This window comes from Myotis daubentonii, chromosome 8 (genome assembly GCF_963259705.1).
Source record: "Myotis daubentonii chromosome 8, mMyoDau2.1, whole genome shotgun sequence".
NCBI lineage: Eukaryota > Metazoa > Chordata > Mammalia > Chiroptera > Vespertilionidae > Myotis > Myotis daubentonii.
In genome coordinates, this window is record NC_081847.1 from 63176614 (window position 1) to 63199895 (window position 23282).

General features: G+C 41.5%; 1 protein-coding gene across 2 annotated transcripts in view; it reads left to right on the forward strand.

Moving 5' to 3' along the window:
- The first annotated feature begins 11032 nt into the window (after positions 1–11032).
- The window catches only part of RALBP1 (ralA binding protein 1), a 40191-nt gene continuing 27941 nt past the window's right edge, over positions 11033–23282 (forward strand). The window contains exon 1 of one of the 2 annotated variants that reach the window (XM_059706637.1): positions 11033–11233. The gene's annotated coding sequence lies outside the window, so the exon portion shown is untranslated. The remainder of the gene's footprint in view (positions 11234–23282) is intronic. The other variant, XM_059706636.1, reaches the window with a different exon arrangement.

The following is a 23282-nucleotide window of genomic DNA, read 5'->3' on the forward strand; positions in this document are numbered from 1 at the left end:
TGAATAGACATCTTACAAAGGAAAATGTACTAATGGCCAATAAGCAAATAGAAATGTCCAACATTGTTAATATATCAAAAAATGCAAATTAAACTATAATTAACTTGTCACTTCAACTAACCAGAATGGCTATAATTAAAAACACTGATGATACCAACATTGATAGAATTGAAATAACAAGAACTCTTAGACATTGTTGGTAGCTATAAAATGGTTCATCACTTTGGAAAAAAATTCTGATATTAGAGAAACATCTACCTTGTGACCAGCAATTCTACTCTTAGGATTTTACCCGGGAGAAATTAAAAACATGTTTACAGTCCTAGCTGTGAAGGGTCTCAGGTTCGATTCATGTCAAGGGCACATGTCTGGGTTTTGGGCTGGATCCCCAATAGGGGGCATGCAGGAGGCAGCTGATCAATGATTCTCTCTCATTATTGATGTTTCTAAATCTTTCTCCCTTTCCCTTTCTCTCTGAAATCAATAAAAAATATATTTTAAAAAAACATGTTCAGAAAAAGGCATGTATAAGAAGGTTTTGTTTAGGGACAGTTCTGCATGGGCCTCTGGTTTTTTGCATGTCTTGTGAGCAGAAGCACTGGGTGCCTGTGTTCTGAGCTGTTTGTATAAAGAAAACCTTGGAAGATCAAGATAATGTCTTTCTCCAGAGCAGTCATAAATGATTCAGGTTCCCTAAGATCAGGGTTTGTCTCCTGTCACATAACTGGGTGTAGCAGGTGTCACTTGGCTCTGTTACATCACCCTGTGGAACTGGGGCCTAGGGAACTGGAGCAAATACTGAAACTCTGGCTACCACTATTCCTATGAGCAATAAAACCCTTGGTGTCTGACTCAGGAGTCTGTGTGTCTTCTGCCAGCATCCATGAAACTGGCAGGTTACTTTGTTATCATGCACGAGATGAGGCATGAAACTTCGGACTCTGCATAGTTCTTGACCTGTTCATAGCAGCTTCACCCCCCACCCCCCTGCCCGCCCAAGTGGAAACAACCTAAATGTTCATCAATGGGATGAGATGAACTGTGATGTGGTACTTAATGATGGCATGCCACTCAGTAGTAGAAAGTAATGAACTACTGGAACCCACAACAAGAATGACTCTCCAAAACGGGAAGAAAGCGACCTTACACAAAATAGTACTAACTGTCTGACTGCACTTATATGACGTTCTCGAATAGGCACAACGGACCCGTTGTGTAACAAATGAGGCAGCAGGTGTTTCTTACTGAGGGTAAAGCTGGGGACTGACTAGAATAGGGCTTGAAGAAACTTTCTTGGGTGACGAAAATTTATCTAAGAGAACAGATTGTCAGCTGTCAGAGAGGAGGGGGGCTGTGGGGCCAGGTGAAAAAGGTGAAGGAATTAAGCAAAAACACAGACAACAGCATGGTGATTACCAAAGGGAAAAGGGGTACCTGGAGGTAGAAGAGGGTATAGAGCAGTGGTTCTCAACCTTCCTAGTGCCGCGACCCTTTAATACAGTTCCTCATGTTGTGGTGACTCCCAATCTCATTGTTACAAATTGAACATAATTAAAGCATAGTGATTAATCACAAAAACAATATGTAATTATATGTGTGTTTTCTGATGGTCTTAGGCGACCCCTGTGAAAGGGTCGTTCGACCCCCAAAGGGGTCACGACCCACAGGTTGAGAACCGCTGGTATAGAGGGATAAATGGTGATGGAAGGAGACTTGACTTGGGGTGGTAGATACACAGTACAATTTACAGATGATGTATTATAGAATCATACACCTGAAACGTATACAATTTAATTAAGCAATATCACCTCAAATAAATTCAGTAACAAAGAACTTTTGCATATGAAAAAAACTAGAAAATGTATCTATCTAGATAGGGGCTGGGTTGAGTGTTGCATATTTCTGAACCCAGAATGGTTCACTTAATATTTGTCTATTTCACTGTATGTAAATTTTACCTTAAATTAAAAAAAGAACTATAGAACAAATATTGCAAGCTGAAATGTGTAGGGATAAAGTGTACTCATGTCTGCAATTTAATTTGAAATGCATACAAAAATAATGCATACAAAAAATAAGATGAATTGATATATGTCTTTTTGAATTTATGACACAATTTTGATCAGATCTGTAATGCTTTTAATATTAAAATAAATATTATTTTTTGGAAAAAATATAATTAACTCTGTATCATAGTTCTCAGCAACACATTTTTTAAAAAATAGGTACTATTTGTTTTCAAGTTAAGAATTATATGAGTTTTTTGAGTGTCTTACTATCTATATCCCATGTGAGGATATTGAATTGGGTGACCACAGATGTCTTCAGTCCAATATTCTGCTTTTTGCTCTGTTTCCTGAGCAATGAAAATACAAATTACAGCTGCTTTCTTTCCAAACAGAAAGCATCATTATTTTTCTCCTTCATAATGCATCATTTTCATAAATAGTTCAAATAATACAGAGACAGTGAACACATTCTCATTCACATTCTGTCCAGATAACTAAGTTTGCTGTTTGCTGTCTATCAGGACATCTTTCATGCCAAAACATACAGATACACAGTACTTTTTAAAAAATATTTTTATTGATTTCAGAGAGGAAGGAAGAGGGAGAGAGAGATAGAAACATCAATGATGAGAGAGAATCATTGATTGGCTGCCTCCTGGGGATTGAGCCCGCAGCCCAGGCATGTGCCCTTGACCAAAATTGAACCTAGGATCCTTCAGTCTGCAGGCCTACACTCTATCCACCGAGCCAAACTGGCTCCGGGTACACAGTACTTTTTTTATAAGAAACATAGTATTCTATTGCAGTGGATGTATCATAATTGCTTTAATCAATCCCTTGTTGCTGGACCCCAATGTGTTCATTATTAAAAATAACGATAGTATAAATAGCCTTGTGTTTATTTGGCCTTAGGATAGCCTTGGAATAAGTTTTTGGATCACAGTTTATGCATACTTTAAATTTTGTTAGAAATCCTCCATTTCTCTCTTGTAAGGCCGTAGCAATTTATAGTCCCACCAACGTCAGCTTCTAGAAACCTGCAGCTCCTATCTTGCAAAGTAAAATATTTAACAAAGGAACTCTTAAATATTTACTAGGAGAAGACTTCTCATCCCCTACTTACCAAAGGCTCCTATTTCAATCAAAGACTCTCTAAAGATTATTTCAATTGATACTCTGTTGTAATTAGACCCACACATAAACTTCCCAGGGAGATGGCAACCCACCATATTTTTAAAAGTCTATGTAGATTTAAAAGCTTTCAACAGCCACTACAAGGAAATCCTTTTGATGGGGAACTTCAAAGCCTTGTTTTGGTTAAGGCTCTTTTCTTTTTGTTTCAACTTCAGTAAAAAGATGAAATACCTGATTCCTTTTCCTGAGAAGTAGATCTTCAGTCATTAAAGGCATGTCTCCACAAGCAGAGCTGCACCAGGGCCAGACCATAGGTAGGTCAGTGAACCAGAAATGCTACTGCTCCGTTCAACAACCCTGCAAAATTAGAGTGTGTCAGCTGTTGTCCAATCTAGCCAGGCAAGAGCTTAGAGAGGTTAGAAACTTGCCCAAGGTCACCTGTTACTAGTTAGTGACAAATCCAGACTCAGCCCAAAATCTATCTGACTTTGGGACTCATTTCGGTGCCTTGGTTCATATTTTCCCCAACTTCAAATAGGAGTTTTATTTTATTTTTATTGAGATAGAATTGACATATAACATTTGCCGGGAGCCGGTCCATCCTTGCTGTTTCAAGGGACCTGGCATATATGGCATACGGTTCTTAATATGTTTGCTCACCTTCTTGGCGCTGTGTTTTAACCAAAGTCACCTCTCCGAGAAAGGTTGAATCCCCAGGTAGGGATTTTCCCCTGAAGTTAGGGAGGGAATGAAACCCCTCAACTAAGTGCCAGGCGGGTAATTAATCCCTTTAACTACGAACAATCATGCTTAAACTACATAATCTTTTCTCCCTGGAATGGAGATAAGAAACGCCCTAACCTTTGTAATAGAGATTGACAGGATTAGAATCAACTGGTATAAATACAGATGCAACAAGACAACAACAGACAGAATTTAGAACACAGGACTTAGGAGACAGGGCTTGGAAGACAGGACCAAGAGAGACAGAGCCTAGGCACAGAACCTACACAGAACGTTCTCTAGAGACAGAAGAACTTCGCTGGCGAGAGCATGCCGGAGGATCCTGGAGAGGAACTGGCCTCGGAGCCTAGAGACAGAGCCTAGCGGGAGAACATGGCAAGGGATCCTGGACTGAACCTGACTACAGAGATTGGCAGGAGAACCTGACTGGAACCTGGACACTGAACCTGACTGGAGAGCCTGGACAGAACCTGGCTGGAGAACCTAGCGAGGGAACATGGCTACAGAACCTCGCTGGAGATCCGAAGCAGAACCTCTCTGGAGATCCGGGCTAGAGATCCTGGCTAGGCTGCTGATCAACTGAACCCTGTCTCCGTGTCATTCCTTCTTCGCCGACTCCGTCTACGCCTTTGGGGACCCCTGGACCTGCTGGGGTTGGACCCCGGCAACATTATCTTAGTTTTGGGTGTACAACATGATTCCATATTTGTATATATTGCAAAATGATCACCAAAAAAAGTCTAGGTAATATCCATCACCACACATAGTTACAATTTCTTAAAGAACTTTTAAGATTCATCATATTATTTTCTATAAGTGCCAGAACAACCTTACAAAGTAGTTAGCATTAGGACCATTTTTGCAAATGAAGTAAGAATAAATATGTTCATAGAGCAGAAGTTAGCAAAGCACCTCAACTTGCCTTTCCAAATAAAGAATTTTTGGAACACAGCCACACTCATTTGTTTATATGTTGTCTTTGGCTGCTTTTGCATTACAACAGCAGAGTTGAGTAGTTCTAACAGAGACCATATGGCCCCCCAAAACCTAACAACTTACTTTCTGGCCCTGTAATAAAAAGTCTGTTGCCTGGCCTATGGGACTCGGTGGTTGAACTTTGACCTGTGAACCAGGAGGTCATGGTTCAATTCCCGGTCAGGGAACATGCCCAGTTGTGGGCTCAATCCCCAGTGTGGGGCGTGCAGGAGGCAGCCAATCAATGATTCTCTCTCATCATTGATGTTTCTATCTCTTTCTCCCTTTCCCTTCCTCTCTGAAATCAATACAAGCATATCTTTAAAAAAAAGTTTGTTGATTCTGGCATATAGTAGAAATTAGAGCCAATAATCAAATTCCAAAAATTTGTGCCCCATTACTTAGTCTAATTATGCCTGCTCATTGTGTATACAGATTCTTGCAAAGTTTTTGACAGTATTCCTCTTATCCTTGTGGACACGTTAGAGTATTGTGGCCTGGATGACAGTATAGTTACATGTTAATTCTGTCTATACGTGAAGGTCATCTCACAGTCATCCCAACTGGACTTGCCCAGTCAGCCACATATATGTTTGATATATACAGTACTGGTAGTCCTCTCCCATTAGTGAGAAATACATTTCAAGACCCCCACTGAATGCCTGAAACTGCAGATAGTACCAAAGAACCCTATACACATTGTGCTTTTTCCTATGCATACATACCTATGATAGAGTTTAATTTATAAATTGGGCACAGCAAGGGATTAATAATAAATAATAATAATAAAATAGAACAATTATAACAATATACTGTAATAAAAGTTATGTGAATGGCTTTTGGGGTATAACTAAGTAAAATCGAACACAGGCACTGAGATACCACAACAGTCAATCTGATAACCGAGATGGCAACTAAGTGATTAAGGGGCAGGTTGTGTACACAGTGTGGGTACCCTGCACAAAGGGCTGAGTTACGTCCTGAGTCACGTCCTGGCAGATGGAGCAGGATTTCATTATGCTACTCAGAGCAGCATGCAATTTCAAACTTCTAAATGGTTTACTTCTGGAATTTTTAATATTTTCAGTTCACTGTTGACCGTAGGTAACTAAAACCACAAAAAATAAAACCATGGATAAAGGAGGACTACTGTAGTTATTTTGGTGGTTTCTTGGAGCTGAAGAAAGCCTTATCATGCTTTCTTTTGAGGAGGGGTTCGATAAGCTATTTCAAAAACTCAGAAGGAAAGGGGAAGTTTTAGAGATAATGCTATTTCAACTTCAGCAAGAAAGAGCAAGAAGAAAGAATTTGGCAGAAGTATAGACAAAAAATAAGTAAATCATTTTCCATCACCCCCTCACCCCACCAAACTTTGAGTCGCATCATTTAGCATAGCTTCATTGTTAATTTGAGTGATTGCAAAGAACATCCAAACACAATAATTAAACTGCATTCTAGTATTAACTATAAATTATTTGGTATAATCTGGGATTTGTATAAATATAGGGTTAAATCCAGGCAAACTGGCTCTAGAATCCATGATCTTAATCACTATGTGATATAAATATTTATTTAGCTGAAAGTAAACATACATTTAACTTAAATGTACAGTGCTTGGCACAGAATAGTCAAGTCTATGAGTAGCAGATGTTATTTCAAGTAGAGGAAGAAGACATATACAGTTGTAGGGTACACTATCTAAGAATATAAACTTGGTGTGTTTGTTACTACATGGAGAGAGTCTACCAGAAAATAAACTCAACACAAAGAAAGAAGGACCAAAAGATGGTAAGGAAGAATCCTGATGATGCATTTGAGGCCCAAGAACCAGCTGTGCCTGGAGTCAGTATCTTGGACTTGGTTATGTGTGCCAATAAATTCTCCTTTTTTTTTTTAATCCTCACCTGAGGACATGCTTAGAGAGAAGGGAGAGAGGGAAGGAGGGATGATGGAAAGCGAGGGAGAGAAAGAGAGGGAAACATCAATATGAGAGAGAAACATTGATGTGAGAGAGACACATCACTAGGCTGCCTTCTGTTTGCGGCCGACTAGGGATCAAACTTACAGCCCAGGTATGTGCCCTGACCGGAATCGAACTGGCAACCTTCTGGTGGACGAGATGATGATGCTCAACCAACTATGCCACTCCAGCTGGGCAAATTCTCCTTTTTTGTTTAAGCAAAATTGAATTGAATTTCCATCACTTGCTACTGAGAGTTTTAGCAGCTTTATTATACAAAAATTTATCAGGCATGTATTATGTGTCAGGCACTCTATCAATAATCAGAACGGTGAACACACTTATGATTTTTGTTCTTGGATTTGCTTTCACAGTGCTAGCCAATACCTGAAGCAGCTGGTTCAGAAAAAGGTGTCATTTCATGGTAATTTACAGATGCTTGGAGGGTAGACAATCATCTCCTCAGAAGCCAAGGAGATTCAAGAGTTCTTGTCATAGATTGCAAATAAATGACCACAGATTTTTGTGGGGTCTGTTTCTACATCCTGGGGTTTGGCTTGTGACATGCTCTGGCTAATGTGACATTAGTAAATGACATCCAAACATTTGAAATTTTGTGTGTAGAGCAGTGATTTTCAAACTTTTTCATCTCATGTAAACATAAACTAATTACTAAAATTCTGTGGCACACCAAAAAGTATATATTTTTTGCCAATCTGACAAAATAATATAATATTGATTCATTCACACCAACGGCTATTGTGTTGTTGGCTGTTGTTTTTTTTTATTTCACAGTCGAAGGCAGTGGTTCTCAATCTGTGGGTCGTGGCCCCTTTGGGGGTTGAACGACCCTTTCACAGGGATCGCCTAAGACCATCGGAAAACACATATATAATTATATATTGTTTTTGTGATTAATCACTATGCTTTAATTATGTTCAATTTGTAACAATGAAATTGGGGGTCACCACAACTTGAGGAACTGTATTAAAGAGTTGCGGCATTAGGAAGGTTGAGAACCACTGGTCTAAGGGAAAACAGGTCAGTGCCCCTAACTAGTCAGTTATTGCATGTTTTAAAAATTCTTGCAGTATACCAGTTGAAAATCGCTTGTGTAGAGGAATTGTTGGCCATGTCACATAGCCATAGCTGAAAGTCTCTTCCACAGTTTATTTTTATTTTTTTTAATATATTTTATTGATTTTTTACAGAGAGAAAGGGAGAGAGATAGAGAGAGCCAGAAACATTGATCAGCCGCCTCCTGCACATCTCCCACTGGGGATGTGCCCGCAACCCAGGCACATGCCCCTCACCGGAACCGAACCTGGGACCCCTCAGCCCGCAGGCTGATGCTCCTTCCACTGAGCCAAACCGGCTTCAGCCACAGTTTATTTTTAATATTAATTTGTATTCGACAGGACCTTGCAATGTCATGTAAAGAAATCCAACAGAATTAGGACGTTTAGAGTTTTGCATCACAGAAAACCCCCAATACAAGCCTGCTTAAACAACACAGGGCATGTATGACACCATTCTAAACAGTAGATATTAGTCTGTAGGCCAAACAGGTGAGGTCTGATAGTGCAGCTCTAGTGATGCCACCACACATTTGGTTCTTCTCTCTCCAGAACGCATTTGACAATATTGACTGCATCTGCAGGCTCTCTGGTGCCTGTCCCTTAAGCCCATTTCCTTCAGGCTTTCCTCTGGTAGGAGCAAAATGGTTGCACGTTTTTAGCCTTCATGTACTTACCCCACACCAGAAAAACAAGGGCACTGCAATTTACTGCACTCTTCAACTGAAGTCTCTGTGGGGCTCCTTGGTTCTGATTGGGTTACACGACCATCTCCGAAACGCTCAGCCACTCGAGGGTCTGGTTATGCTGCATGGCTTCAATTGGGAGGAATGAAGACTCAGGAGGCAAAAAACAAGTATGTTCTATAACCACACAAATTCGTCCTAAATAATAAAAAAACAAATGAACGTATCAGCTCACCCAGCTAGGCTCACATGCTCAAAGCACTTAAAGAAGAGCTATAAAAACCACGGCCTCTGAAACGGAAACCAGTTTTCATGCTGCCGGCTCTTGGTTTCTCTCCCTTCCCATTCACATCACCTGCCTCCACTCCCCCCCCACCACCCCCCCCACCCCCTTTGGCTTCATTCATTCCTACAGTAGACAGGCCTGTTTTTGTGATGAAGAACATGGCCAGCAGCTGTTACTGTTAGGCCTACAGGGCAATCCAATCCTTCAGGGCCAATAGTTAGCCTCCGGGCACAGGAGAACAAAAGACCAGGAAAAACTCGCTGGACACCAGGGCTACGACCATACAAGGAATGAAAACTGCCTGGAGGCACCTGATGGCACACCTGCATTCCTTTCCCATTCCAACCCACCAGCTCAGCCCCCAAACCCACCGAGGACAAGGTTCCCACCAGTGACTGCATTGAAGGATGAGACTCCAGCTCCTGGGAGCTGCCATCATTGACCCGATGTCCCCTTGGCTCCGTCCTGTGCAGCCCTTCCCTTCAAATATCCCATCCCCCACCCCCTTCCCTTAATTAAATTCAATTAAACCACCATCTGAGATGGCTATTTAGCCTCCCGGGGCACACCACCATGCCACCCATCCACCAGGTTCACCTTCCGGTACCTCAGTAGAAACCTTTCCCCCTTCCATGTCTACGCCCACATAACAATTTCAAGCAAGGGCTCAAAAAATGCCCCAACTTGAGTCAGTGTCTACCTTCGGCCCAGTTAGTGTTGCCAGAGGCAGAGAGTATGGGGACTTGCCCATCTTAGTCACCAGGCGACACTTTTGTTGCCAGCGGGAAAACCAGAAGGAAAACCAGAAAGCTCCGCACGCAGTCAGAAGACAGTATCTTGGTGTCTGATGGTGGGTGAAGGTCAGGCGGAGGGGGCTGGCTTCACGGGGTAGAAAATGCAGAGTACAAGGGAGAGACCTCCTGTGGGATCTGAGGGAGCTGATTTGGGAGGTGCCCTGCAAGATGGGTTACGGAGGTCTAATATGCAAGGAGGCGCTGAAGGGAGTATCGACCTAGGAATGGGAGGGGTTGGGAAGGACTATCTATCCCAAATCCTATTCCCCTCACCAGCTGCCAAACTTTATAAAACAGGAACATTTCAGAAGACCCCGGACTTCCAGCCCTGCAATAACAGAACAATTCCTTAAGACTTTATGAAGGACTTCCGGGGGAACTCCTTATTTCCACCCTTCCTCGAGATTCAGTTGTATTTGCAAGCTCAAGGTGCACTGCGCAATTCTGTTCTAACTCAGATGTTTCTTGGTAAATGTTGAACCAAAGAAGGTGGCGGGAGAGCAAACCCGACCCTTGTCAATACCGATTTTTAAAAGATGAATATTTCAATTGATTTCAGAGAGGGAGAGGGAGAGATTCATCAGTGAGAGAGAACTGATGAGCTGCCTCCTGCACGCCCCCTACTGGGGATCGAGCCCACAACCCGGGCCTGTGCCCTGGCCGGGCATGGAAACCAGACCCTTCAGTCCACAGGCCCACGCTCCAGCCCCTGAGCCAAACCCGCCTGGACTTTTTTTTTTTTTAGGAATTCTGAGGATGGTCCAGAGCTTCATGCCTTTCCTCACGGGCCCAGACGCTTTCTTTAACCAACAGCCCTCAGAGCAGGAGTCCTCGCCCCAAGCCAAAGCTGCCCCACCCAGCCCCAGGTCGGGAAGATGTCCCACCCAGGCGCAGGCTGGGCCGGCCTTCCAGGCTGGTTTAACTGGTTAGGACGGCTGAAGCCGCTGGCACAAAAGGCCTGCTCTTCGGTAGCTGAGGAACAGACTGGCCAGAGCGTGCAGAGGGAAGGTATGTCCTCTCTCAAGGCGCTGCCCCCAAACCAAGAGCAGCGGCGGTAGGTGTACGTCCCACCCAGTCCCCCAAGACCAGGAACTGCGCAGGCGCCTCGAGGGCACCAGCGCGGCGCGTTCTTTCGCGCGCTCCCTCAGTCTCCTCCGCAAGCTTTAGGGCCGCAGGGGGCGCGGTGCTTCCTGGGAGTTGTAGTGTGCTTCCTTCACAAAGGGCCCTCCTGTGGACTGGGCTCTGGGTTTCCGAGAACTACGCCTCCCGACGCACCTCGCGCGCGGGCACCGGGCGTGTGCCCAGGTCGGCCTTAGCCGTCAGCGCAGAGTGAAGGACCCGGGAAGCCGGCTGCGGCGGGAGGAGGGAATGCGCTTGCGCGCTGGGCCAGCCTGTCGCGTTCGTCCCAATCATTGTAAACAGGCGGAGGCAGGGCGGGGTGAGAATGGGGCGACCGAGGCCGGCCAGGGGCGCAGCGCAGGAGGAGGCTTCGGTGGCTGCGGCGGCAGCGTGAGCGCGAGGAGGCGGTGGCTGCGGCGCGGGTGGGCGGTCGCGCGGCGGCGGGCACAGGTTAGTGAGGGGCAGCGGTGGCGCGCAGGGGTCGCAGGGCGCCCCCCTCGCGTGCCCGGCGAGCCCTCTCCGCACCCGCCTGGCAGTAGCTTCTGTCAGGCAGCCTGCGGGGCTGGGCTGGATGGAGTTGGGGGTGGGGGGCGTGGCTGCCCCTAGTGCGGGTGCTTCCCAGGCTGGCTTTTCCTCCGATCTCGCCCTTTGCTGCGCGTGCCTCCCACTTCCCGGCCGGGCCTCCCTCGTGGCGGCCGCGTTTGTAATTTGGTGCTCGAGGTCTGGAGGAGCGCCGCCCGGAGCCCAGCCCCTCCCCCCGTGGGCTCCAGGCCTCAGGGCAGCTCTTGGGCACCTCGGCACGGGAGAGGGGCTCAGTCTTTTATGTAACTGTACTGTTTTCCAGTTGCACCCCGAATATTGGCCCGTGTCCAGTGCTTGCCCAGCGGACCGGAGGGGCTCCTGGTGTGTCCCACCGCCGGTGTAAGCAGTGGGGCTCCTCCGCGTGCTGCGGTCCTTAGTTCAGGGCTCGGTGGGAATGGACGGACAGATCTGGGGCCCAGACTTCCTTTCACAGCACATTCCCACCTGTGCTTTTGCCAAAATGCTGTTGTTGAGGTCAGCTGTTGTGTGTGTGTGTGTGTGTGTGTGTGTGTGTGTGTGTGTGTGTGTTTAATCGTTGTAAAACAGGTTTTACAAAATATTCCACACCCCAGTCCTGCCTGAAGTAATTATGCTGTTTCAAGTTCGGGAATTCATTACTACAGAGCCTCCCTCTTGAGCAAGCACCCTTATTTCCCCTAGGGCCTGATAGGATTCTTGAAGATGATTAAAATGTTAATTCGAGACGGCGTGCATGGGCGTACCAAAGAAGTCCGGCGCAGTGGTGGGGACAGCGCGTTCGAAAAGCTCTTCCCCAGATTTTTGTGTGGAGTGCAGTGGGCATGTCCGGTGCTGGAACACTTTAGTAGCATTCCATCGTTCCTGGCAGTCAGTCACAACATAGTTAGGTGGCGATAAGGAATAGGCCCGCTTTTGGTTTGGTGATCCCAGAGGCAGCACTTCCAAATGGGGCGGCGAATGAGAAAGTAACCTCACTTTCTGTGCGTGATCTCGGTGATTTGATAATTCCTTTCTGAGTATTTTCCCGAAGGTGAGTAATTGCTGTAAGCTGTATTGGCAGTCGGAGGGAATTAGTGGAGCGGTTCCCACTTTTCAGAGTGACCCATGGTTTCAGTGGGGTAGGCAAGTGTAACAGTAACCATAGAGAATTCTTTAAACAAAGTATCTTCAAGCAGTGGACCATAACTTAAATGCTTTCTCTTCAAAATAGTATTTCTCACTTTAGATCTTTTCAGGGACCGTTTATTCCCTAATTTAGAGAAAGAAGTGGTATCAGAAAATGCATAATAACTTTAATTTGTACAGTTGTATTTACACAGTTGTTTGCTTGTCCAGAAGAGATTGGGTCCTGGACATAACCTAAAAGTATGTTCTTTTTTGGAAGGGAGAGGGAAGAGAGAGAGAGAGAAACATCAGTGATGAGAAAGAATCATTGATCTGCTGCCTCCTGCACACCCCTACTGGGGATCGAGCCCACCACCCGGGCCTGTGCCCTTGACCGGAATCGAACCTGGGACCCTTCAGTCCTTAGGCCGATGCTCTATCCACTGAACCAAACTCGCTAAGGCTTTTTTTAAAAGAAAAATCACAATAGAAACTTGTGTTAGTATATGTGGAGAGAATAAGGGAAAATGTGGATCATTTAGTATGGAGGAATTACTGTGTAGCAGCTGCTGTACTAGGTGAAGAGGACTTGCAGAAGGAAAAGGCAGTGCCCCTGCCTTCAGAGTGGTAAGACTATCTCTTATTTGAATTGTCAACAAGTACAGTATGTTTTTAAGATTGCTTTAATTGTAGAAAGTATGGGGTACGGTGGTTGTAGAAAGGAGGAGGAGGTAGTGGTCAGTTTCTTAAGAGAAAAGAGATTGAGGAAGGGAGCAATAGTAAGGAAAAAGTATATTTAGGAGGGATGAAAACATTTAAGTATACAGGCATAGAAAGTACACAGACAGATGGGCATTTAGGTAGAAGGAACAGTGTGAGCCAAGAAGCACAGGAGTCTAAACTTACATAATGAATTGGATCTGCAAGTATAGCTAGAGAGAGTATAGGCTGGTGGCAAGACATGAAATTGGGGAGCTAGGCAGAACCAAATTATGGATAGTCTTGCATACAGTTGAAGTGATTTCAATTTTACTTTGTAAGTAAGTGGGGGTCATTGAGACAGGATAAACAAGAGAGGCTTAAGCCAGCACAGCCTGTTTTAACCACCTGCTGTGCGTTAAGTATTGTATCAGGTTCTTATACCTTAGGTCCTTAAACGTAGGCATAGGCATGACTGAAGGAAGAAAGGAACTTAAGACAGAGGGAAAGTTGGACTTGATGAGAGAGAGCATGGTACATTTTTACGAGTGGAAAGTTGCTCTCTATTGCTATAGCATCGGGTTTATTATAAGTTTTGGGTTTATGGTAAGTAGCAGAAGATGAGGCTGCACAGATAAATCCTCAAGTATCTGGCATTCTAAGGGTTCTAGAAATCTTTTCCTATAGATAGTAATAGAGTTTATGGATTTTAATCAGGGGAGAGTCATGATAAGGTTTTATTTAGAAAGATCATTCTTGGTATTGGAGAATATAAATTTCAGAAGGGATAAAGGGAAGATAAGGCAGCAGGCAGAAAGGCTGGTTAGAAGTTTTTGTAATAATTGAGGTGACAGATAAGGGCCTAAACAAAGGTAGTGTCAGTGGAGGAGACACAGTGGAATAGGTTAATACCACAAATATTTAGAAGGTAGGATTCATAGATTTGGGAAATGAGAAATAATAGGATAAGATGACTTGGATTTTAATTTGGGTGATTGAATAAACAATGGTAAAGTATACTGGGACAGAATTCTGGAAGGGGTCCAGATTTGGGGAGAAACAGTATTTTGCTTTTGAATATATTGAGTGGAAGTCATTTAGGAAGCATCCAGGTGGAAACCCCTGCTGTAGAGTTGGATGTGTGGGTTTAGAGTACAAGAGAGGTCTTGGTAAGATCATCATCAGGCTATGCATATTGTAAATGGTCGCTGAAGCCTTTGGTGACACTGCATAGGAAGAGCTTACTGATGGAGAATAGTTCTGGAAATAGGACATGGAGAAAAACAAAACAAAACATGTAAAGCCAGATAGAAGAAGAACTGGGAAAGGAAATGCCAAAGTGTTTCGAGTTGTGGAGAAACCATAAGAAAATGTCGTAGAAACCCAAATGGGATCATTTTAAAAGGAAGCTATACTTCATAACCAACTCCAGAAAAGATAAAAATTGAGAAAAGGAAGCTGTACTTCAAATGCTGTGAGAACTTTAGTTAAACAAGGATTATGAAGGTTCTATTGAATTTGATAATAGTTTTGTAGCATTCTACTTAATGCTAACAATTGGGAAAGAAGCTAGGTTTCCTTTAATTGGGGGGTCAGAGACAGAAAGCAAATGTAGACTACTTCAAGAATAAGCAAATCTTAGCTGTGAGGGGAAGACTAGAAGGAGGTATTAGAAGGGGGTAATAAAAGGTTAAAGGAGGGATTTTTAACATGGCAAAGACTTGAGACTGCTTTTTTCTAACAGTTTTGTTGATATATAATTAAGATAACATAAAATTTATTCTCTTAAAGTTTACAAATGACTCAGTGGACTGGTCATGTTTGATTCCAGGTCAGGGCACATGCCCAGGTTTTGGGCTCTGTCCCCAATAGGGGTCGTGCAAGAGGCAGCCAATCAATGATTCGTCTTCTGCTGCCTGCATCTCACTGCCAGGGGGAGTTAAAAGATAGTGAGATAAAGTTTAGTCTTCAAACATTATTTTACAACTACAGGACCGGTGCACGAATTACTGGGGTGGGGTGTGGGGCTCAGCCCAGCCTGCACTCTCTCCAATCCAGGACCCCTTGGGGGATGTCTGACTGCCAGTTTAGCCCTGATCCCAGGGAATCGGGGCCAATCAGGCAGTTGGACATCCCTCTCACAATCCGGCCGGCTGGCTCCCACTGCTTACCTGCCTGCCTGACTGATCACCCCTAACTGCCCCCCCCCCCCAAGCCTGATCACCCCTAACCACCACTGCCTGCCAACCTGATCGCCCCTTACTGCCCCCCCCCCCCCCCCCCCGGCCTGGTTGTTCTCTCTGATGTTTTTCTCCTCCCTTCTCTCTGAAATCAATATAAATGTATTTTTAAAAAATAAAGTTTACAATGCAGTGGTTTTTAGAATATTCACTGAGTTGTGCAGCCATCTCCACAATAAATTTTAGAACATTTTACTCCAAAAGAAAAACTTCTTATTCATTATCAGTCATTCACCATTCCCCTTCTCCCATCCACTAGCAACGACTAATCAACTTTCTGTCTCTCTGGAGTTGCCTACTCTGGACATTCACATAAATGGAATCATATATGTCAGTGATGGCGAACCTTTTGAGCTCGTCATGTCAGCATTTTGAAAAACCCTACCTTAACTCTGGTGCCGTGTCACATATAGAAATTTTTTTATATTTGCAACCATAGTAAAACAAAGATTTATATTTTTGATATTTTATATATTTACATGCCATTTAACAAAGAAAACTCAAAGAAAATGAGTTCACGTGTCACCTCTGACACGCGTGTCACAGGTTCGCCATCACTGATACATGTGATCATTTATGACCGACTTCCTTTCCTTAGCATAATGTTTCCAAGGTTCCTCCATATTGTAGCAGATAGCAGGACTTCATTTCTGTTTTTTGTTTTGTTTTGTTTTTTTTAATCCTCACTTGAGGGTGTATTTCCATTGATTTTTAGAGAGAGGAATAGAGAGAGAGAGATGTGAGAGAGAAACATCGAGGGATCAAACCTGCAACCTTTTGGTGTACTGGACAACGCTCCAACCAACCGAGCCACCTGGCCAGGGCTTATTTTCTTACACCTTCACCTGGTGTCCTGTAACTTTCAATAGTTTCCTTGTGTATTCTTTTGGGTTTCCTATATAAGGTCATGTCATTTGTGAATAGAGAGATATTTACTTCTTCCTTTCTAATATAAATACTATTTATTTATTTATTTATTTTCTTGCCTAATTGCCCTGACCAGAACCTTCAGTACAACATTGAATGGAAGTGGGAAGAGCAAACCTTGTTTTGTTCCTCATCTTAGGAGGAAAGCTTCTAATCTTTTACCATTAAGTCTGATGTTAACTATGGATTTTTCATTGATATCCTTTGCTAGTTTGAAGAAGTTCCTTTCTGTTCCTACTTTGGGCAGGACATAGCCAGATGGCATGAGATTTTATCACACTGCTCAGAATGATGTACAACTTAAAACTTATGAATTGTTTGTTTCTGGAGTTTTCCATTTAGTATTTTCAGACCACAGTTTACAGTGGGCAGCAAACCACAAAGCAAAACTGCGGATAAGGGGGAGACCGTTGTACTCCTCTGTTTCCCTCAAATTCAAGATAACCCCATGGCTCCTCTATGAGTTTGCTGACCAGTTGGTGCTCTGGGTGCCTCAGGGCATTGTTTTGGATCATGGACTGGATACTTTTAGCCAATTTCTATTGTAACTGGTGGTGTGCTTTTAAAAAGGTTAATAAATAAAGTTTTTTCTCCTCCTCCCCCACCCCTTAGTTAAGTTCTAATTTAAGATTTACTTGAGGATAGAGCCTGTGATTATGAAATGTGGCAGAAAAGAGGCCTGCCCTCCACCAAAGGATATATCATCCCTGTGAAAATAATGTTTCACTGGTAGGTACCAAATGGTATTTATTGTTTTTTATCAAAAAATTTTTTTTGTCTTCTGTATTAGAATGACTGCTAGTGATAACACTTTGGATTTTGTTAAAAGGCAAGAGTCCAATGTGGGTTTTTCCCCAATACTTAATATGCAAATATATTATTTTATTTGGGCAGCTATTTGTAGAACTGAATTTTTTCCTTTCCAGCCTTTCTAACCTTGTAGGCTGACGGTGGAATTATTTGTCTGCTAGGTTCAGTATGTTTTGGCTGCTTATTTTCTAGCACCTGACACTCTAATCCTTAAAGAGTTTGAATTTTCATTTTAAATAATAAACATAATCTGTGCTCTTTATATTTCGGTCTCATCTGGAGGTTGATTTTACATATTTTGTTATGCCAGTCTCCTAAAATAACTTGTTAAATTATTTTGTTTTCATGTTATTAATCATGTAATACTTGTCAGCATTAAAACGTATTTCATATTCATTATGAAGAACTTTAGAATTTCATATTTTTAAAACTGATTTTACAAACATGTCTTAGGCATGTTTTAATCAGTAACACTGAGAATGTTGGGAAGCTGAGTGAAAAACATTAATTCACTGTGTCATTCATTGAATTTCTGTGAGTGGCATATGGGATTCTAATTAAAAGTTTGGATAAGCACCTGGGGGTAGGGGAGAAACTAAAATAGATTAAATCTGATTATGTATAAGAAGGATACAGAAAAGAAATAATCTAAATTAAGAGTAAAATCTCTATTAAAGTACAGTCTTAAACAAATGTTAGGGGATATGAAGGGACTGATTATATAACTAAATTGGAAGACATTTGGTCTGTGAGGATGTGCATGAGAAATTACTGTCAAGGCTGTAAATGTGAATACTAGTTTACATTTTTACTGGGTACCAGCCATAAAACCTCAAACATATTATCATGGGAAAGATTTCACTATTCATGATGTGAAACCCTTTAACCCTAATCTGCTTTGTCTGAAGGATTATTTCTCTCCCATTTCAGTTTGTAAACTTAAAAATTTGAGAGAAAGCTCTATTTCTTTTATTAGATTTTAAAATAAGATTTGCAATGATCTTTTTTTGGTGAGAGATGGTTTTACTTTTTGTGTTTTAAATTTTTTCAGAGTAATTCGTGAGGATGGTTTAACCAATCAAATAGTACTGGAGCAGAAATACTGAGGCAGGCGGGAACTGCTGTCTTTAGAAAGGCCTGCTTGTGAGGTTGGCTCTTTGGCATCTGGGAACTTGACTGCTAAAGTTCCTTATCTATAAAACTTTCCTAAATGCGTAAGAGTGGCTCACTGTGCCTAAACCATTTATAAAAACAATGTGGTTTATGCTGAGTATCTGCTTTCTTTCTGGGAGTCTGGAATTTTGGTGCATGCTAGATGGAGCATGCCTACATGATCAGGCTCCACAAAGGCCTTGGCCTCTGAGCCTAAGGAGCGGCCCAGCAGACACTTAACACATGTTGTTACTGTTGCCGAGAGAATTCCTCTTACTCCTCTCTTTTCCTTTGCTGTTTCAGCTTTGTATCCTTTTATTGTAATAAATCTTAGCCATGAGTATGAGTATATACTGAGATATGGGAGTCCTTCTAGCAAATCACCTATCCTGGGGGTGGTTTTGAAGACCCCCAACATAGAACTAAAAGACTTAAAATGGAATGCTATGCCCTGCTCCATTCTTGTATCTCTCTCAGTCTTAGTTTTTTTTCTTGACTCTATTTCTTTTGGTATTTTCTTATTTCTAAATAATACACTTCAACTGCTAATTTTTAAGATACTGTTTTAGACATTGTCTATTAACTAGATATTATGGTAGATGAGAATTTAGGTCTCACGTACCCTTCCCCTAGTTTCTGCCTCAGTCCTCTGATAGAATCATGTGGGGCACATTGTTTGATTGGATCATTATTCATTGTTTTCATTATGATGATTAGAGAAATACTGTCTAATGTTGAGCCAGGCAGTAGACTACAATTTCATTTTCTCATCTACCTTTTTATTTTTCTTAGAGTTAATGGTTATTTTTATTTGCTATTTTAGTCTAGTCTTATGACAAGTTTATTCTAAATGCACCAATGGCTTTTTACCACATCTTACTATTCTTTTCCACATGGTCGGATGTGTATGTGTTTCCCATTGTCCCCTGGAGCTCTTTTTTCCTCAGGGTCAGTGTGAAATGTGTCACATTTTGGTGACAGGCCTGCTTTTTCTGGGGCTTCCTTTGCTGCTCTCCAGGGTTGCATTTCAGATAATCAGAATTTTTAAGAAAATGTATAGGAACTACATTCCTTGCCATGGTGTGGAAATGCCTTTATTCTACCTATATACTTGAATGGTTATTGGAACTAATTTTCTTTCAAAATTTTGAAGCTATTCCTTTATTGTTTTTAAGTTTCCAGTGTTTCTGTTGATAAGTTGGTCCTGGTCCTTTGTATGCAAGTTGTTTACCCTGTCCCAGATCCAGCAGGAATCTTAGTATCATCTTTCTATCCCTCATGCTCTGAAACCTCATGATGTGCTTTGCAGGGTACTAGTAGTCCCTTATGATCTGGACACTCTTGTCTTTTAATTCTGAGAAAAAAATTTTTCACACCATTTTAAGAAGAAAAATACTGCTTACAAAATTTGGCATTCTCAAATAGTATGTTAATACTGGTTAGTGTTTAGTATGGAATATATTAATGAGCTGTATTTGGATTCCCTGGTGGAGTTTTAGATTAGAGACTTTTAATTTACAGATGCTTTTTAAAAACCATAAAAATGAGATAAAGCTGTTTCTAGTGAATTTTAGCCTGGTAGTTATTAATAAAGAACATTTATAAAATATTTAATTTGTTTAACTTATAAGCCAGTTAAGCGGTTTGTTTTCTGGAATAGGCCTTTTTCTGTGTGTGTGTGTGTGTGTGTGTGTGTGTGTGTGTGTGATCTCAAATGTGTTCTCCAGGCCTTTTTGACTTGATTATTTTTCTTTTTCTTTCCTTTTAAAAAAAATATATATTTTATTGATTTTTTTACAGAGAGGAAGGGAGAGGGATAGAGAGTTAGAAATATCGATGGGAGAGAAACATCGATCAGCTGCCTCCTGCACACTCCCTACTGGGGATGTGTCCGCAACCAAGGTACATGCCCTTGACCGGAATCGAACCCAGGACCCTTCAGTCCGCAAGCCAACACTCTATCCACTGAGCCAAACCAGTTAGGCTTGATTATTTTTCTTATAGTGTCTTTTGATGTGCAGAGGTTTTTACTTTTGATAAAGTCCAATTTGACAAGTTTTAATTTTTTACTTAATGCTTTCTGGTCCTGTCTGGAAAATTCCTATCCCAAGGCCTCAAAAATATGGTTTATTTTGGAAGTCTTATGGTTTTTAGCTTTTAAGTTTTAGGTCAGTGATTTATCATTAATTACATCTTGTGTGTGATGTGAAGGAGAGGGCTGAGCTACTCTTTTTTTCCACATGGTTATTCAGCACCAGTGGTTGTAGTCTTTCCTTTCCTGCATGAATTCCTTTGGAATCATTGTTGAAAATCAGTTGATGCCCTGGTCAGGTAGTTCAATTGGTTAGAGCATTGTCCCAATATGCCAAGGTTTCGGGTTTGATCCTTGGTCAGGGCATGTACAAGAATCAACCAGTGAATGTGTAAATAAGTGGAACAACAAATCGATGTTTCTCTCTCTCTCTCTCAAATCAATCAGTTTTAAAAATTGAAAAAAATCAATTGACTATATACATGTGGGTCTCTTTCTGAATTTTCTTTTGTTCCATTAATATCATTACTTTGGCTTTAATAACTTTGTTCCTTTTCAAGATGGTTGTGGCTTTTTTAAGTTCTTTCCATTTCTAAAAAATTTAGTATCAGCTTGACAGTTTCTTTCAAAAAGATTAAAAAAAAACCTTATCTATATATATATAAAAGCCAAGTGACTGGAACACTGGAATGACAGGTCGCTATGAGGTGCACTGCCGTTGGCCAGCTGGCCCGATGGGGGGGAGGGGTGGCCAACCTCCCGCGGCCCCTCCCCCCTGCTGGCCCAATCAGCCTCTGTTGGGGTGGGCCAGCCGGACCCACCTATGCACGAATTTGTGCACTGGGCCTTTAGTTGACATATATATACTGCAAAATATACCCAGTGGAAAGTGTGGTTCTTTGTGTTTTGACAATTGTGTATACTTATGGAACCACTACTGCATTCATGATATAGAACATTTTACCGGTATCGTGCCAAAGACTCTGTCATGTTCCTTTGCATTCACTTTCCTAGCTGACCACATCTGGCCCAACAGTACCACTGATTGGCTTTCTATAGATTAGTTTTGCTTGTTCTGGAATTCCATATACATGAACTCATACAGTGTGAATTCTTTTGTGTCTGGAGTCTTTCCTCATTATTGCTTTTGAGACTCATCTATATTGTGTCTAACAGTAATTTGTTCCACTTTATTGCTGAGTAATATTCCATTTTAAGGATATATCATAATTTATGTTAACTATTTACTTTGTTGACATATATTTGGACTATTTTAAGTTTTTGTCTATTGTAAATAAAAGTACAATGAACTTTCCCTGACAAGTCTTTGGTTGTCTTAGACTTTCATTTCTCTTGAGTAAACATCTGGGAGTGGAATTTTTAGGTGAATAGTGTATATTAATTTTATAAGAAACTTAAGCAGCTTTCTGAAGTGCTTGTGCAATTTTACATTCCCATCAACAGTTGCTTCACATTCATATCAACACTTGGCATTGTCAGTGCTTTTAGTTTTAGTAATTCTAGTAGGTGTATAGGTATTTTGTTCTTTTAATTTGCATTCTTCTATGAGTAATGATATTGAGGATTGTTTTCATGTGTTTTTTTTGACTATATGTTTTATTGGGTGAAGTGTCCAGTCATATTTTTTGCTCATTGCGTTCTGAGTTGTCTTAACTGATTTATGTGATACATACATATATCTTACATATATAGTACAGATATATGTATCTTATAAATCAATGATATGTACACATATACATTTTTTCCCTGAAGAAATGAGTAGTCAGCTATATGTATTACAGGTATTTTAACCAAGTATGTGACTTGCCATTTGATTTTCCTAATTTAATTTTCTTTCAAAGAGTGGAGGCTTTAAATTGTGATGAAAACCAATTTATCAATATGTTCTATAGTTTGTGCTTTTAGTGTCCTAGCTGATGTACTCTTGCCTATATTTGTCTGCTTGTTCTATTGTTTACTGAGAGAGGAGTTCTGTAATAATGATAATTGGGGATTTGTCCCTTTATTTCTGTCAAAACTTGCTTCATATAGTTGAATCTGTTATTAGGCATGTACATAGGTAGAATTATGTCTGTTATGGTTTTGGGAATATCCTTTTTTATCTCAGACAATACTTCTAGTTACCTTTTTATGATATGTGCATGGTATATCTTTTCCCTTCATTTGCCTTTTAAAAAAATATATATTTTTATTGATTTCAGAGAGGAAGGGAGATAGAAACATCAATGATGAAAGAGAATCATTGATCGGCTGCCTCCTGCATGCCCCCCACTGGGGATCGAGCCCATAACCCTGGGGCTTGTGCCTTGACTGGAATCGAATTGGGACCTTTCAGTCTGCAGGCCAATGCTCTATCCACTGAGCCAAACTGGAACTCCCTTTATTTGCTTTTAACCATTCTGTATAGTAGTATTCTTAAAGCACATCTTGTGTAAACAACATATAGTTGAATCTTGTTTATTTCATTCAGTATGATTATCTCTGACTCTTAATTAGAATGCTTAGTCCATTGCATTTAATGTAATTATTGTCCCCCCCCACCACCTTTTTTTTTTTGTATTGCTTTCAGAGAGGAAGGGAGAGAGAGAGAGAGAGATAGAAACATCAGTGATGAGAGAGAATCATAGATCGGCTGCCTCCTGCACGCCTCTCTACTGGGGAGCAAGCCCAAAACCCCGGCATGTGCCCTGATTGGGAATCAAACTCCTGGTTCATAGGTTGAGTCTCAACCACTGAGCCATGCCAGCTGGGCTTAATTTGTTTTAAGAATTATAATTGTAGCTAAACATTGTTTTTGTATAGATATTAGTCATTCTTCTATGAGCTGCTTGTTCATATTCTTTGTATAGATCTCTTGATTTGTTTATATTTTAATTGATTTGCAAATTTTTTCCCATATTTGCTTGTTTTTTGACTTTATGATCAGAGGTTTATCAGTCTTGTTATTTATGGC